The sequence below is a fragment of the Lutra lutra genome, chromosome 5 (genome assembly GCF_902655055.1).
Source record: "Lutra lutra chromosome 5, mLutLut1.2, whole genome shotgun sequence".
Classification (NCBI taxonomy): Eukaryota; Metazoa; Chordata; class Mammalia; order Carnivora; family Mustelidae; genus Lutra; species Lutra lutra.
Window position 1 is genome coordinate 106686544 of NC_062282.1, and position 18268 is coordinate 106704811.

Sequence of the window (18268 nt, forward strand, 5' to 3'; positions counted from 1 at the left end):
AATTTTAGCCATTCTGACTGGTGTGAGGTGGTATGTCACTGTGGTTTTGATTTGTATTTCCCTGATGCTGGGTGATGTGGAACATTTTTTCATGGGTCTGTTGGCCATTTGTACATCTTCTTTTCAGAAATGTCTGCTCATGTCTACAGCCCATTTCTTGATTGGATTATTTGTTCTCTGGGTGTTGAGTTTGGTAAGTTCTTTATAGATTTTGGATACTAGCCCTTTATCTGATATGTCATTTGCAAATATCATCTCCCATTCCATCAGTTGTCATTTGGTTTTGTTGACTCTCTCCTTTGCTGTGCACAAGCTTTTTATCTTGGTGATTGAGATCTGTTCTAACTTCTATTGATTAACAGCTGGAAAATCCAAACCAGGTGTGTAACTGCTTTGGTAGAGTTCTTTCAGAGTCATGACAACGCTGCTTTAAAGTGAGAGGAGCTCCTGGGAAGGTAGATACTTAGTGAAATAGGGGGAACAATTTACTTTGTCGAGAATGTTATCTTCACTTTTGTCAAATCTTAAAAGCGTTGCCATCAGGTTCTGAGTTGTCAGCAACCCATGGTCATTATTACTTTCTCAGAATGTCATGTAATTAAAAACAGGAAGAGTAGTAGCAACGACATGAATTTTAGAATTTGTCTCAGTTTGGTTTCCTTCGAAAGTAGACCTGGAGATAGAGATTTAGTGTTGGTTGTTTATACAGGAAGTAATAACAAGAAGCACACTGGAGGAAGTGGGGAAAGTAAGACAGGAAGGGGAAAGAGCCAATAAAGGACATATTTTATGAGTAAGTTATTACCACTATGAGCAACTGGGGGTCACTGGTATAGGAGGCTCTCCAGAAGCCACTCAGAATGTGCCAAAGGCTGACATTTAACCACTCTGTCCAACCCCTGTTGGTTGAGGGTTGTCCCAGGGCACATTAAATTCCCATCTCCCACTTTTCCAGGTTGTGTTCCTTGCAAATACCTATGGTCATCAGAAAGTCTTCAGACAAAGGAAATAAGAAAGAAAGACATCCGACCCAGAGTTGCCAGTGGACAGTTGCCCAATGTGCCTGCTGGTGCACTCAAGTGAGCTGGGGGTGGGTTGGGGGTAAATGGGACAGGGGACCAGCAGCATCTGCCACCAAGTTAGAAGCCACCCTGGTATTAAGGGGGAAGTCACAATAATGGGAAGAACTAAGTTTGAATTAGAACTAAGTTAGACTTAGTACTAAGTTTGAAAGGATCTGGATTCAGCTTTTCTAGGTGATAACTTTGGGCAACTCAGATTTTTTAGCTATAGCTTTCTCTTGAGACAATTGCAAACATCAGATTAATTAAGCATGTGAAATGTCACAGCACTCTTTAGTGTATAAAACATCCAGACAAGGGACTCCAGAGATCCTCTCAGGCTGGCACATTGAGTGGTCCTCCTATCATGGTGTCCTTGGCAAGTTTGTGGTGGAAAATAGGACTCTGGGGTCAGGAGAGCCATGTTTCAGCTGCCTTTATCCATTGACTGACAGATTTCTTCACTGGTTTCTAGGGAATGACTCCCGTGGAGACAAGCAAAGTGAAGTTAATGCTTTTTCCTTACATCCTCAAGCAATTCTTTCCTCCTGAGTCCATTTTTCCTTCTTCTTGTCCTTCCTTCTCACATAACACAACCCCTCAGAGGGAGGAAAGGAAGTCAGCAAATTTTGTCAGAATTGCTTCTCTGGAAATCTGTCCCCGGTGCTTATTAGTTTAACAACATGTATAGCACATACATGATCTCTTAATCTTCATCAGAATTTTGCGCAGTAAAAACCATTGCCATCTTAGAGATGAGGAAACCAGGCTCAGAGCAGTTAAGTAACTAGTTCACACTCCCAGCCAGCAGGTGGCAGAGTGTGGATTTAGCTACAGCCCAAATCCTCAGCCAGGAGAATAAAATGAGGTTTCATTTTTGTATCACAGATTAGTTTTTCCATATATTTGTGATGTGTGAAAATTACATGTGTGTGTATATACATACATACTCTCTCCCCTACACATGTATATAAACATATGCATGCATACATTCATACACACCAATTTTCTTTCCTCCTGAACTGACTTCCTTCCCAAATATCTGTGTTGTTGTTGATGCTGTTTTGGGTTTACCTTTGATTCTTTCTTCAGGACCAGCGACCTTAATTAGGATTCAAAAAAGTCAATAACATTTGGTTTGTGAAGAAAAGACTTTAGTACATGAAACCGCAGTGCTTCCTCTGAGAGGTATAGGGTCAAAATAAAGGAGTTTGTGGAGAAAAAAAGAAGAAATGAAGATTAATACTGTGGTCCTTCTCTGTTGGCATACCCACCTGGGAGCTCTGGACAGGTAGATTCTCTGTCAGAGGTAGAAGGAATTTTCTATGGAAGCAAACCAGAATGTGTTACTGCTGTTTTTCTGGAGACATTTCCCTAAAATACAGCAGAGTTGAAGTGTCATACTTCACATCCACTTACAAAGTTGTGTGCTTTAAGCACCAAACACTAATACTCTCCCATCAGAAGCATCCCTCAGGCCCCAGAATGGCCTGTATTGGAAGTCACTCCTCATCTTTATCGTGTTAATTACCCACCAATTATCTCAAGTGTTCAATTGCAGAAAGGACTCGCAGGACTCCAACAGGTGCTAAATATCACCAGAGAATTTCATCACAGGCTAAGGATCTAGTACAAGTATGATTGCCCAGAGGAAGGTTAGGCATTGAAGGGGTCCTGGTATCTTAAGTGCAGCCTTGTCTGTGCTCCACTGTAGGGTTGCAAAGTATGTACCACATCTCCAGGCCTCAAACCACCACCAGCATGCAGGGGAGACATTGTGATACCAGAACCCCGGGCTTTGTTTCTGGTGCTGTTGGGGTAGTTCTCTGGTCACACATGCACTTTCTAGCTATACAACCAGCCCTAACCTTTGCAACTCACCTCCTGACGCCTATGGGCTCCACCCAAATCAATGCAAATTGTACATCCAATGATGATTCCTAAATGATACTGACAGACTGATTATTCTGCACCAAAACAACTGGTAGGTCCATGGGTACAGAATGTCCCTTATTTTTATTAAATAGATTCCGAGACATTGTCAAGGGTCCATAGCTCTGTGGATATGCATGTGATCAATTAAGACTAGCAGAAATGAGCCCATGCTAGGCATTTACTGTCCTGTGTTCATGAGCTTAGCTGTTGGGGAGTATTCAAGAGCAACTAATAAGGGCTGAGAGCCTCTGCCCCCAAGGCACTGCCATCCCCTTGTGTCCCTGATACAGTGACTGCTAGAGAGTGATCCCAGGGACATCTCTGAGCTGAATGAAGCTGACATTGATTTTCAGCCCCCTTCCCAGTGCAGGAGGGAGCACATTTTCTGGGCTGTTTTCCAAGGAGGAGCTCAACACCTCTCATTTAACTTTAGCTGTCCTCAAAGCGTATGTGGTCGTGTCCCTCTTTGCACCTCTCCTTTGGTCTTAAGTGAACTCCCTTTTTATGCAGAGCCCATTTTTTTGTAATCGATATCAATAATTTCAGATCCCCCAACAGTATATGAACTATAAAGAATGGCTTGAGAATTGATGGGGGGTTAAGAATGTTCAACTTGGAACAAAGATAATTAGGGAAGGAGGTAAGAAGTCCTCAAAGATTTGGAGAGTCATTCTGTGGGAGGAATTAGGTTTACTTTCGTTTTTACACCTGGACTGGAAGGCAGTCCCAGGGTTGAGGAATCAGTCGAAGAGAAGGAAGAACACCCCTCAGTGATGGTTGGCGTGGAAACATGCAGCTCAGCAGTAAGGAGCCCTCAGAGTTAGGCTGAATGATCAGCCTGGAATGGTAAAGAGCACATTCTTGCTTTGGGTTCTAGATGCACTGTTTTAAAACTGTTCCTGACGTGCTGGGATCCCACAGAGAGATCTGATGGCCATTGTGGGATCCAAAGGGAAAGCCAATTGGGCATAAATTCTGACCCCTATCCTATTGGATCACAGCAGCTCAATTTCAACCTGTTTTACACATTGGGTTCCATATAGTAATTCATTTGATGCAAAGATTTCTGTGATTAGGTAAAGTCTGAGACGTGGGTAACCATTGAGATTCAAGTCTGAATTCTGTGATGCAGCATGACCCAAAAGTCCCTTAACCCTCCACTCTTTCTGGGTGCCTTTTCCTTTGCTATCCAACACTGATCTCCTATGGGACTGTGAGAAATTATGTTTCCCGTCCCAGATTTCCAAGAATTTCTGTCAATGATTGCATTCTCCTGGTCGAAGTCTCTGACCTTCTGAATTCTCCTCCATGACCTCTAGTGGCCTCCCCACTACTTCTTCATGCTTCCCTAGTCCCATTTGGTCATCACCATCCCAAAGCATTGACACAGTGCTCCATCAATTCCTGAAGGCTGTGCTAACACAGTCTGACAGTGGTAATGCTTAACACAGCTTTTGCTCAGGAGTTGGGGTGAGTGGGGGAAATTCCTTCATAGATCATGAAACAGAATACAGCTGAATCTGTAGCATCCAACAGTGCTAGGAAGGCTAGAGAGCCTTCTGCTCTCTTCTCTAGCTCGGTCTTCCAGTCATATTGAACAGATTAACCTCCCTATTCTGCTATATTCTTTAAGTTTCTAGGTTCTTCTCAAACTGCCTCCCCGCCCAGCCCAGGTCAGCTAGCAAAACTACAAAATTTCAAAATACAAAAATCTCTTACCAATATAAACATCTTTCAGAATAGAATGAAAGCCAAATTTTTGCCCTCCTACCTCAGCCACTTCTATCCTGCCCATATTCTAGGCCTCTCTCTGCAGAACTAAAAGGTCTATTAAAGCAATTCTCTAAACCAAAGAACACTCCTTTCCCAAAGATGAATTTGGCCATTACCGCTTAGAGGGGTTATAGAATCCCTTTAGTATCTTCCCTTCAGTGGATTTCTATAGAACTAGATAATGACTTAAAGTCCTTTCTCAGCCTAACTGAAGCTCCCAGAATTGTGCTGGACTGCCCCAACGTAGTGGCAGACGTTCCTGCATGCCAGGCACGCCAGGAAGAATTGACACTCTTCTAGACTCAACATATTTTTTGAGGATTTTTTAACTTCAGAGGCAGTGGGCAAAATAATGAGGACAAAGGAAAATGGGGAAGGAGAAGCATAATTCATTCATTCATTCAGTCGACACATATTTACTGAATACTTATTATGGCCTGAGCACCACTTGAGGCCCTAGGGAAATGACGGTCATCCAGTCAGATAAAGTTCCTGTTTTCAAGAATCTTACATTCTAGTGGAGGAAGACACAATAAACAGATACGTAGTATGTCAATGGGGAATGAGAACTAGGAGAAAAAAAGATCAGAGAGAACAAAGAGTAATAGGAGTAGGGACTGCTATATATTTTAGGTATGATGAGACTGTCTGTGATAAGGTGATACTTGAGTAAAGACCTAAAGGACATGAGGGGCCAAGGCATGTGCATATCCTCAGGGGAAGAGTATTCCATATGGAGGAATAGCAAGTGTAAAGGTTCTGAGGCAGCAGCATGGGGTTGTTAGAGGAGCAGTAAGGCCCGGATGTCTGGAGTGGAATAAGCAAGGGGGAGAGAATGCTATGAATGCAGTCAGAGAAGAGCCGGGGACCAGTCCATAATGGCCCTAAAAGCCATGTAAGGACTTCCGGTTTTATTCTGGGTGAGTTTACAAGAAAGAACAGGTATGGAGAGTAGACAAAATGGCAATCTCAAAGAACGGGCTTTTCATGTGCTTGGGTATTATGTTTTTCAATATTAAACAGAATGAAGGCCCCCTGAGCTGGCGTTTGCCAGCTCCCAGCTCCTGCAGAGAAGGGCTTGGTGTAGGTGGGAGAGAAAAAAAGGTGCTTTTTGTCTCCTTCTTAGCTCTGTCCAGGAAACCTATGGCCCCGTGCATGTCCTCTTCAGGGGAGCAGCCCCCACTGACTGGACTGTTAAATTGCCATGGCCAGCCAGGGGCCCCAGCATTTGGGTTTGCTGCTCTAAATACTTTCATCCTGCATCAGCTCTGGGCTTCCCTGAGAAATCCTTGTTGTGTGGGGGTAATTCAGTCCAACCGCTTTACATTACATTACATTTACATTAACATTAAGGGGAAAAAAATTTGCCTTAAGACAATTTCCCAGCTATATTTTTTTTCTTCATTTGGCAAATACTCAATTCAATTTTTAGGCCCTCTTCCTCCTGCTTTTGATCCAAAAAATGTCATGCCTGGTAGGATGATTACGCAGATGATAGAACATTATCTACTACATAAAGATCTTACTAATTTAATAGTCAGAGGGAAAGGACACTTGGAAATTCTTATGTGACATCTCACTGTTTCCCCATGGATCGACTGCATGTGGGAAGAGGAGGACTTTCATTCAAGGGTTTGTTGCGATTGATGAGAAAGAGTGGTTGGGAATACACATCCGGGAATCATGGAGATCTGGCCTGAGACGTGACTCTGCCCCCTCATAGCAAATTGGGCAAATTGTTCAGCTTCTTTCAAGCCCTCATTGTAAGACAGGAATAGTACTAGTTATTCTGTCATGAGGTTGCTTGGACAGTCATTCAAGGACTAAGGTGCCAGGCACTGCTGTAGGTCTCAGGGATTGGGCAATGATCAAAACGAACATGGCCGCCCTCTGCAAGTTGGCATTCTAGTGAGAGGAACGACACACAGTAAAGGAGATAAATAAGCTAACTGCGTGGTATCAGAAAGTGATAAGTAGACAAACCATAAGAATCTCTTAACCATATGAAACAAACTGAGGGTTGTTGGAGGGGGAGGTAGGTGGAGGGAATGAGGTAACTGGGTGATGGACATTAAGGAGGGCATGTGATGTAATGAGCACTGGGTGTTATATAAGAATGATGACTCACTGACCTCTACCTCTGAAACCAATAATACCTTATATGTTAGTTCATTGAATTTAAATTAAAAAATAAATTAATTTAAAAAGTGTAAATGCTGTAAAGGAAAATGAAGGCAGGGAAGCGTTGTTGTGACATGTAAGCGACAGGATCTATGTAAAGCTCTTAAAATGCCTGGCATATAACCACAGCAAGAACTTGAGCTGTTACTAATCCCGCTGTAATGTGGGGACTCTTCCAGTGAAAGAGGTAACTGTACGCTCAGAACAGTACCACATCCTCCCACAGCGTGGCATGTAGTCATTCCATCTGTGACCATTGTATCTCCAATGAAAGTTCAAAATGTTTACTCATTGTGAACACCCAGGAAAAGTATTCAGAACTAAAGTTAAATTATCCTTAATGTCACCCCTCAGAAGCAATTTAACACTGAGTAGGTATCCTCCAAAGTTCTTCTCTTTTTCTTTGGACACACACACACACACATTTTTAAAATGCAAATAAAATCACTGTTACATAACGCTTACATTTGTGTCGTGAACATCTTCTGACATCAACAGACATATTCACATCACCACTCTAATGCCCAGTTGTAGTCCATTGGAAGGATGAATCTTTTTTTCTTTAAATACCATATAATGTTACACTGAAAAAATAAAATTAAATTAAATACCATATAATGTATTATAGGCCTGTGACTCATCAGTCTAACACAATTCACAGCACTCACCATAGCACATACCCTCCCCAATGTCCATCACCCAAACACCCCATCCCTCCCACTCTCTCCCCTCCAGCAACCCTCGGTTTGTTTCCTGAGATAAAGAATCTTTTATGGTTTGTCTCCCTCTCTGGTTTGATCTTGTTTCACTTTTCACTCCTTTCTCCTATGATCCTCTGTCTTGTTTCTCAAATTCCTCATATTAGTGAGATCATACGATAATTGTCTTTCTCCGATTGGCTTATTTTGCTTAGCATAATACCCTCCAGTTCTATCCACATCATCGCAAATGGCAAGATTTTGTTTTTTATGGCTGCATAGTACTCCATTTTATGTATATACCACATCTTTATCTATTCATCTGTTGATAGGTTCTTTCCATAGTTTGGCTATTGTGGACATTGCTTCTATAAACACTGGGGTGCAGGCACTCCTTTGGGTCACTACATTTGTATCTTTAGGGTAAATACCCAGTAGTGCAATTGCTGGGTCGTAGGGTAGCTCTATTTTTAACTTTTGAGGAACCTCCATACTGTTTGGAAAGATGAATCTTAAGCTAGTTTGTCATCCATGGATACTCAGTTGACTTCCAGATTTTCCTCTCTATAAAACTGCTTTGGTTTTAAAGGCACCAACTTCACTAACGGGCCTCAAGTTTTCCAAGGAGGTATCATGGGAAAGAATGCATTATTTCCGTATTCACTATGAAATCTAATCACTTTTATAAACCCAGCTGGGAAGACTGAATAGAAACCCCTTCATGGGGCAATCTTGGTGCTCAGTTTATTTTAGAGTCGATTCAATATAATTACATTTAACTATGTTCCATATAGTTGTACTTTTTAACATCTGCCATGTCAGGACACCATGCTGATTCCTGCTGGAAACCAAGAGGAGTAAGACACAAGGAGGCTGAGACAGGAACGCAGGTGTTGTGGTCAGCACATAGGCCAGAAGAGTCCTGGGATCCCAGGGTATGGAGAGAACATATCTCTTTGCTGTGACCAAGTAATAAAAAATGTCAGCTGTATGTCACTAGTGTTGTGCACAAGCAAGACTCCTGAGACAGACTCACCCCTGTGTGTTTTATCTCCTGTGCCCTTTTGAGTGTACTCAGTAGAAGGAAGTTTTTTTTTTTTTTTAAGATTTATTTATTTATTTGACGGACAGAAATCACAAGGAGGCAGAGAGGCAGGCAGAGAGAGAGGAGGCTCTCCGCTGAGCAGAGAGCCCGATGTGGGGCTCGATCCCAGTAAGCTGGGATCATGACCCGAGCCGAAGGCAGAGGCTTTAACCCACTGAGCCACCCAGGTGCCCCTAGAAGGAAGTTTTAAATGAAATTTTAGGCAGAGGAACTTGGAAGGACTTAGGTGGGCTTTCTTAGAAGAAACGTACAAACCAAAATCCACTGACTGAGTAAAAGTTGGGCAGATTGAGGGGAATGGGGTCTGGGGCAGGAGGAGGGAAGAGAAGTGTATTGCAGGTACAGCGTAGAGGTGAGGAGATGAGGATAGCCTGATCCTTCAGAGGGATTCAAAGATCAGTATAGTTGTGCAGGAGGGAAGGGGAGAGCCGTGCAGGGCTCTTGTAGTGGGAGGGTTCTTCTCTGAATACCCCAGGTTTTAGCTGAAGGCCTCATACAAAGTGGGCAGTAAGTAAATATCACTGAGAATAAAGTCTGAAAATCATATGAGTTTTTTTTCCCCTTAACAGAACTTCCCTTCTCATAATTCAGAACAACCATTTATCAACTTCCCACTTCTCTTCATTGGAAAAGTTGAGGGTTATCTCCAAATGGTTCTTGGATTGTAAGGCAGAGGGAGAAAAACATTTGCATCCTGGGAGAAGATTCCTCTGATGGAGTTTGTTGGTAAGTTTTCTCAGGTACTGATGACTGAAGTCGAGTGCAGAATTGAAGCCTCAGGGTCAAGAATTATGCAGACAGGGTGAATACACTTGATACTTTCAAAGCACAAGCCATTTCAAGGTGGTTTTCTTAAGAAAAACTGGTGATCAATAGTATCTTTCAGGAAAAAAACTCCTGAAATTATCATTTGTGCTACTTTTTACTTTTGTCTTCTTTCAGTGAATTAAACCGTAACCAAGCTTCTTTCTTGATTTGCATTTCTCCTTAATTATTCTGAGCTAAGTTCTACCCTGCAGAGCTCCAGAAAATGGATAAAATATGCATCTGAGTGTTGAACAGCAGCGGCAGACACCTACACACCAAACCCTGGCTGTGTGGGACGCTGCCATTTTCCCCAAGTCATTTCAGGTCAGGAACACCTCTGCTCCCAAAGAATAGCTTTTAGGGGCCCCCACACAAGGTCTTTGTATGCACCGTACAATATGACAATCAAGGAGCAATATATTGTTCTGCCCCCCTCCCAAGAATAAGTGCGGGGCTACTTTTCTGCCCCTATGGGCATAACAGGGATTCTGCAATTATTCAGCCTCACAGGAAACCCTGTGAATTACCTTTAGAGGGCCTGAAGTCAAAATCAGAACATGATTTTACTTTATTCCCATCCAACTTGGCAAGCTTTCTTTTGAAAAAAAATATTAATATATATGATTATGGAACTTTTAAAAACTGTAGAAAATTATGACAGAAAAAAAAGTATCCGCATTGAAGCAGACTTGGACTCCCATTGCTATGTTCTCTGGCTTCAGGCCTCTTGCCTTCTGCCTTCCCCTAATGCAAATATAATGCATAGAAGTGCCACAGGAAACTTGCAACCTTGAGGATAAAATTCACGCGCTAAACATCCGGGAGCCTGGATTCTTTCTCGATGCCATGGATGAGAAACCATTCTGGCTCTCTTCTGTTTACCTCTGAACCTTTTGTTGCTTGAGTTAAATAAACGTCAATCCTTTTAAATCATTAAAATAGCTTTCTTTTGAGGTATCACATGCATTCAGAAAAGTGCATCACAAGTTTACAGCATGATGAATTTTATTCAAAGTTGACATATGTATAGACAGGTCATATGTGTATATCAAGAAAAAGAACATTATCATAAGCGACTCCCTGTTACTCCCACTTCTTCAAAGAACCTGTATCTGAAAGGAACCACAGATTAGTTTTTCCTGGTTTGGAAATGTATGCAAATGGAATCACACAGTATGTGTCGTCTCTGTTTCTGGCTTCTTCTGCTGAACATTATATTTGTGAGATTTATCCATGCACAACTTCAGTAGACACTGCCAAAGTGTTTCTGAAGTATAAAGTTACTTCTGGAGTAAAAAGTTCTGATTCATACTGTAGCCAGCACTCCATGAGGAGTTCCAGTTGCTTCACAGTCTTGCCGTCACTTGGTATCGTCTATTTCAGTTTCGCCATTCTGATGGGCACATACTCATACCACATTGTGGTTTACATTTGCATTTCCCTGATGGTTTTAGAAGTTGAACACCTTCATATATATTTATTGGCCATTTGGGTATCTTTTTTTTTTTTTAAGTTTCTGTTCCAATCTTATGCCCATTTTTCTACTGTATTGTCTCTTTTTTTCTTTTTGTAGGATTTCTATATATATTCTGAATATGAGGTTTTTGTTGGATATATATTTTGCAAGCATCCTTTCTCCACTCTGTCGCTTAATTTTTCAACCTTTTAATGATATTTTTTGATAAACAGAAGTTGTTCATTTTAGCAGAATTCTTTTTTTTTTCCTTTATGGTTAGTTTTTATGTTCAATTTAAGGAAGCTTTGCCTACTCTATGGTCATGGAGATATTTTCATGTTTCTTTTTAAAAGTTCTATTGTTTTATTTTAACTTTCATAGTTAGGTTTTATATATATCTGTGCTCAGATCTACATACATAGAATTGATATATATAAAACATATATAATTAGTTTATTGTGTATAGTATGAGGTAGAGTTCAAAATGCTGTTTTTTTTCTCATAAAAAAATTAATTCAGCCCCAATTATTAAAGATCACCCCAGGGCACATGGGTGGTGCAGTTGGTTGAGCCTCTGACTCTTGATTCTGGCTCAAGGTCCTGATGTTGAGATCTTAGGATCATGATATGGAACCCCAAGATGGGCTCTGCACTTAGCATGGAGTCTGCTTCAGATTCTCTCTCCCTCTCCCTTTTCCCCTCCCCACCATGTGCTCTCTCTTGCTCTCTCTCAATCTTCCTCTAAAATAAAGAAATACATCTTTTTAAAAAAATCACTCCTTCCCCAATGAACTGCAGTGTGACCTTTGATACAATGCTTAAGCCATCTCAAATTGTCTTTTGTTGTTACTAGCAGCCAGAGAATCACATGTGGTATGTGTATATGTGTATGACTGTGTATACCCGTGAACTTTCCTTCATATCCTTAAATAGTTATTAAAAATATAGTTTTTAATGTGTGCTAAATGATCCCTGTTATTGATGTACCATCTTCTACTTAACCAATACTCTGAAACTGGACATTTGTTTCCAACTTTTGGTTATTATAAATGATTCTAAAATGAATGTCTTTGATCATAAATATTTGCACATATATTTCTTTATTTTCTTTAAGTGAGCTCCTAGAAATAGAACTATGGGTAAAAATGTACAAAATTTTCAAGCTTTAAACACAGCCTAAAGAAATATGCAGAGAGTGGGCTTTTAAACTACCATGATTCTGCAGTTCAGAAGCTAATAATAACACTGTTAAAATAAAATATATTTATTTAACTTTTTTTTCTAATAAACTTCATTGATTTTTTTTAATTTTTTTAATTTTTTTTTATTTGGCAGAGAGAGAGATCACAAGGAGGCAGAGACGCAGGCAGAGAGAGAGAGAGGAGGAAGCAGGCTCCCCGCCGAGAAGAGAGCCCGATGCGGGGCTCGATCCCAGGACCCTGGGATCATGACCTGAGCTGAAGGCAGAGGCCTTAACCCACTGAGCCACCCAGGTGCCCCAACTTCATTGATTTTTAAAAACTATTTACTTTCCTAATGACAGTAGAACTCAGGAGATTGGAACTTGACATGAATGTGAGATTGGCTATCTGGGGATACATTTAAAAATTTCAATATAAAAGCCTGCCTATTTATTTCTTGGACTTGAAACCAGAAAGGCAAGCAATGGGGGCAGGTACTTCTTATATTCAACACATTACTCCTGGTTTCTCTTTTAGTCCATGAATTCCTTTTTTCTTTGATTTTGCTACTGCCATTTGTTCTTTTGTAAGCTATAGAGGATACAAGAATAAAATGAAAATAATATGCTCTAGAAGAATGTCGAACTTGCTTGGTGGGGGGTAGGGGGGAAATGGTAGTAGGAAACTGCTCCTAAATACTGTACCCCCCCCAATTCTTCATGTTTTGTTTTCATAGCCAATGAAGGAGAAGAGAGAGAAAGGGAGAAGCAGAGCTGGGGAGGTGGAATTTTCACTCTAAAGGGCTAATTTAAAGATTTAACTCAGAAAGGTTGCAGAGTACTTGGAGCTGCCTCTCCCAAGCCAGAGTAGACTGAGCTAGAGGTACCACCTGGGCTCCATAACAGCACAGTTTCAGGGAACAGACCCTTCCGAGGTACAGCTGGGGATCCTTGGTTGCTATGGTTCTGAGGAATAAATCTCATCTTCGTAAAGGTAAGCAAAGTTAAGACTATACCCCGTAAAGTGCAGAAAAATGGTCTTTGTGAGTGGATCTGAAATATTGCAAAGGGCTAGCTGGCATCCCTGCCACAGTGGCGGTACTGTGGCTCACAGGTTCCTGTCGGCCCCTACCTCTCACACTGGCCCTGGGGAACATCTGCTCAGGCCAAAGAAAGGGCCCCTGTATGGTTTGTGCTGGATCTAGAACCACAGGGCTTGGGCAGTAATTATAAGCATCTAGGAAGAACGGGTTCTCTTAGGAGAAGGAGGAAGATATATGGCAGCCAGAGAGGTCCTGAGCGAGCCCGGCAGTTGGTGTACCATTCCGCATGGCTCCTCCCCTGTGCTGAGCATCTAGGAAGGCACCTGGGCCTGGAGGGCTTGGAGCCCCAGGAGGACCAGAGGAGAAGGATCCTTTGGGGAGGAGCCCCCCAGGGGAACATCATGAGTCCTGGCAGTCCAGTCAAACTGCGACCACATTTCAGCAATCTTTGAATAAACATTTCCATTTTCGTGTTTTTGAACTTACTCTTGTTGCTGCTGCTCTTTTTTGTTTACTTTCTTTCCAATGTTCCTGTTGAAAATCTATGATTATTGTTGTAGCTGAAAAAATTTGGAGGAAAAAAATGCCTCAGACTGTTGTGGGTTGAATTATGTCTTATGAAAAGATATGGAGAAGTCCCAAGTCTGGTACGTATGAACATGACCTTATTTGGGAATAGGGCCTTTGCGGATGTTATCAATTGGGATAGGATGGGTCTTAAATCCAATGAGGGGTGTCCTCATAAAGAGAGAGAGAGAGAGAGAGAGATCTGGAGACCCAGACAGACTCACAGGGACAAAGCATACGTGAAGAGCCAAGCAGAGGTTGGGTCAGTGCATCATAAGTCAAGGAATGACAAGGATTGCCTGCAGCCTCAGAAGAGACCAGGAGAACACTACCCTAGGAGGAAGCATAACCTTGGTTGACACCTTGATTTTGGATGTCTGCCTCCAGATCTGTGAGAGAATAAATTTCTGTTGTTTTTAGTCACCCAGGGACTCTGCTCCAGCCACCTCAGGGCATTCACACACAGGCTGTGGAACTCAGAGGTCCACTGGTATGGTGAGTGTCCCACCTGAAGACCCGAGCAGCTATGTGGATGGAGCAAAGATAGAGCTACACTTAGCTGCAGAATGGCCACGTGTGGGGATTCAGAGGCACAAAGGCCATGCAAGTCATATTACATAGATCCGGCTGGACCTGGATTTTTTTTTTAATGTGTGAAAAAAAAACCCACATAACATGAATTTTACCATTTTTAAGGGTACAGTTTAATAATGTTAAGTATTTTCCCATCATCATGGGACCTGAACAGATTTTTAGGATTGGAAGATACTATACTTTTTAAGTGTAGTTTGTCACTAAAGTGTTTGTCATTCAATTATTATATTCTTCACTCCCTAACGACTGAGCACAAATCTGAGTCTTAGTGATGATTCTCTCTCTTCAGAGAACAAAGTTTACAGAGTCTAGCTGGTTAATACAAAGTTTTGGATTTTGAAATGATAATGAGGTCATCTTTTAGCAACTAAGCTTAAAGCTAACATCATGCTTCATTTGATAGTGTATGTTAAATTGGCTTTGGTCAATCCATGCTAGGTTTAAAACATAAGAGAGAAAGTGTGAGATATTCTCATTCCATTAGGATAAATGTGGCTACTCAAGGCTATTGCTGTGATGTAGGATTCAATCAATCTGGCACAGCACCCTCTGCTCTCCAGAATGAGAAGAAAGCTGACAGCTGGATGAAGAAAGGCTTTGTGGAGGAAGCATCATTAGAGCTGACTTTCAGGAACTGGTCCAGCACTATTGTGGGCACTCCTGGGTAAGTTATTACAGAAAATGCGGAGGAGATCACTGGGTCAGTGATCACTGGGAGGTGTAAAGCACATGTGGGCATCCCTGAGGAAGCCAGTAGGGAAGCTGCCCATACCAGGAGTCTTCCTGCCTTTTCTGAGGTTAATCCCAGTCTGTGTATAGAGCCTCATAAACCAAGACAGGTGTGTGTGGGGTGAAGGGGGGATTTCCTCTCAGTCCCCTGGCTTTACTCTGGAGCATACCAGCTCAGGTTGGAGAAGCAGCACCTACCAACTTCTTCCCAACTACTTGAGCCAGGTGAGCCAATTACATGGAGTTCTCAATACTGAGGCTCCTCAGACAGGAGCCTGCTGGAGGTAAGGACCACGGACAGAGCATCCTCTCTTTTACCTTCCGCTCTGGTTGGAGGTTGTTGTAGATGGTGCTCCTCTTGTGGCTGTGGCTGTGGCGAGTGTGATAGTGATTTATCTGTCTAGGTTGTATAGGTTGTCCCAGGGAGGCGCCAAGACTTAATTAGTTGAAGCCTCTTCTCATTACGCAGAAAACACCCACCCTATTGGTCCAGCTCTACTGCTTTTGATGTCAGGGAGGCAGTCAAGGGCTGACTGGTTCCATTTAAGGTAGAGTGAAGAAAAGTCCCCATTTATTTAGTCAGGATAGTGCTTCAATAACAAAACCCTGGACATCTCCATAGATCCAAAATTTATTTCTTGCTTTCGCTTTATGTCCATTGTGGGTTGGCTGTGGTTCTGTCCCATCTTATCCCTTTTCTGGGTTCCAGGCTGATGAACCAGCTGGCTCTAACTACAACATTGCTCTTTATCTCTTGGTAGGGACCTGCTCCATGAACCACCCATTAGCCCTTAAAACTTCTGCTTGGAAGTGATCCAAGGCTCTTCTGCTGCAATTCCATTGGCCAAAGTCAGTCATATGGTCAAGTTTGCTGCTGTCAGTAGGTAGGTCATCCTCCCACTGGGAGCAGCATGGAATATTTGTGGAAAATAATACAATATTCCACACTCAGTCACCAAGGAAGTTATTCCTAAATTTCATTGTAAAATTGCCTTAACTGATCCATACTGGTGGACTTTTTATTTGCCAACTTATAAAACAGTGGGGGAATCTGAGTGGTAAGCACCAATGTCCAGGTGACTGGTGATGGTCCTTCAGGTCACATGAGCTGCTGAGCAATAACAGATTTAAAGTGTAGTATGTGATTTAAGTTGGAGAAATGGAGTGGAAGGCAAGATTGGGGGAGAGAGAGGAGCTTGAGTGTGGTGGGCCTTAGGCACTAATTGTTTAGAATTATTCTTTAGACAATGAAATTTCACGGATGACTTTAGAGTGTTGGGATGCACGCTCTTCCTGCTAAGATCCCTGAGGGCATTATAAAGGATGAATTGAACACTGGGTCCCGGCTAGAAACTGTCACTAGGAGAGTAATGATGAAGTCCTGCTTTTAGAACGCCTTTGGGAAAAAAGGAGATGTGGGTGGTTAAAGTCCAGAATTTGATTTCAGTTTTAGACAGACTTAAGTTCAAGATCTGCCTTTGAAATATCACAGCCACATGATTCTAGGGACTTTCCTCTGCTTCTCTAAACCTTGGCTTCTTCCATGTAAGACGGAGATGATAATAGTATCACCTTCCATGGTTTGCTGTGGGAACTAAATGAGGTAAGGTAGGTAAAGTGGTTAGCAAATCCCAATACACCTAGAAAGCCTTACATGCGGGGAAGCAGAGACATTGGAGATTTAGAATCAATAGGATTTGGTGATTGTTTGTGAAAAGTGAAGATGTGGGAGGATTTGAAGAGAGTACCAAGGTTCCCCGGCTGGAGAATGGTTAATACCACTCATCTAGTCAGGAGCTGGTGATAGCTGGGGGAGGAGAAACACAATCTGAGATCTCAGGGAGACATCCATGGAGAAGAGTCCCAGCAGGTGCTTAGAAATCTGAGCTCGGAGCTGGGACCAGGACTTGTACAATGAGTCATTTGCCAATTGTGTAGACAGATGACTCCTGGAGTCTCTCCTGCAGAAAATTTTTAGCTGTATACTTTCGAGCACACTGTGTACCCCTAAGAGCTGAGGAAAAACATTCTTCTCCAAGCTGAATATCCTGGACACTCACACTCCTGAATTACCTGAAGGGCTTCTTTTAAATCACAGATTTTCTGATTCAGTAGGTCAAAGGTGTTCGGCTGGGACTAGAAACTCGGTCTCCTCACTTCCTCCCAGTGCTCTGCTCTTGTGCCCCCTCTGCCTTAACTGAGTCTTAGAGAAGACCTGGAAAATGCTGACCCTGCAAACAGGAGTGATTGCATTAACACCATTGATCCTCGTTTCTTGGACAAGATTTAGGGAACTGGCCTTTTGAGGAGACACAGCAGATTGCTGGGAGATCAGCAGCAATTCAACATGACAAGTGTGGCATATGTTTTGATTTGTAACATCCTTGGGTTGTAATTCATAGAATAAGCCTTTAGCCTATGAACCTTATGCAAGAGATATCATCTGCCCTGATGAACTAAAAATCCACAAAACTACGATAAATGCTTCTTGCATGCAGATCTTTGTCTTACTCAATATTCCGTCTTCGGCAGCAGGCACTGTCACAGAGGGTCTCTTCCTTCAGGCGTTAGTGGGATGAGGGGTTGGGATGGAAGAAGTGAGATTCCTAAGCTCCCCTTAATAATAAAGAATGCACTAATTCACGTCCCTGAAGTATTTACAGTTTTTGCCTGGATGTAAAGCATTCTCTTAGTTTACTAACAACTGTAAAATGCCGTAATCCTTTCATTTTCCAAAGGACCATCTGGTAGAAACTTCTAAAATTCCCCCTCATTTTTTTTTTTTGCAGTATAATTGACAAACAATAAACTGCACATACTCAAAGTGTACAGTGTCATGAGTTTTGACATATATTCACATCCATAAAATCATCACCCCACTTCATATAGTGACCACATTCATTACCCTAAAAGTTTCCGTGTTCCCCTTTGTAATCCAATCCCACTCCCTGCAAAACCCTATCCTTAAGTAACCACTGATCTGTCTTCTATCACTACAGGTTGGTTTGCATTTTCTAGAATTTTATGTAAGTGAAATCATACAGTATATGCTTTTTTGGGAGGGGTCTGGTTCTTTCACTCAGCCTAAGCATTTTAGGAATCATCCATGATCTTGTATATATCAATGGTTCATTCCTGT

General features: G+C 42.0%; 2 long non-coding RNA genes across 2 annotated transcripts in view; both read left to right on the forward strand.

Annotated features, from left to right (window-relative positions):
• The first annotated feature begins 202 nt into the window (after window positions 1-202).
• Window positions 203-12413, forward strand: LOC125099923 (uncharacterized). The gene is made up of 3 exons (XR_007127401.1): window positions 203-1079; window positions 9323-9479; window positions 12352-12413. It is a non-coding gene; the product is annotated as an uncharacterized LOC125099923 (long non-coding RNA).
• An 11-nt stretch (window positions 12414-12424) lies between these two features.
• Window positions 12425-18268, forward strand: part of LOC125099922 (uncharacterized) — a 37824-nt gene continuing 31980 nt past the window's right edge. Inside the window, exons 1-2 of the long non-coding RNA XR_007127400.1 lie at window positions 12425-15064; window positions 15891-16013. This is a non-coding gene — a long non-coding RNA (uncharacterized LOC125099922). The remainder of the gene's footprint in view (window positions 15065-15890; window positions 16014-18268) is intronic.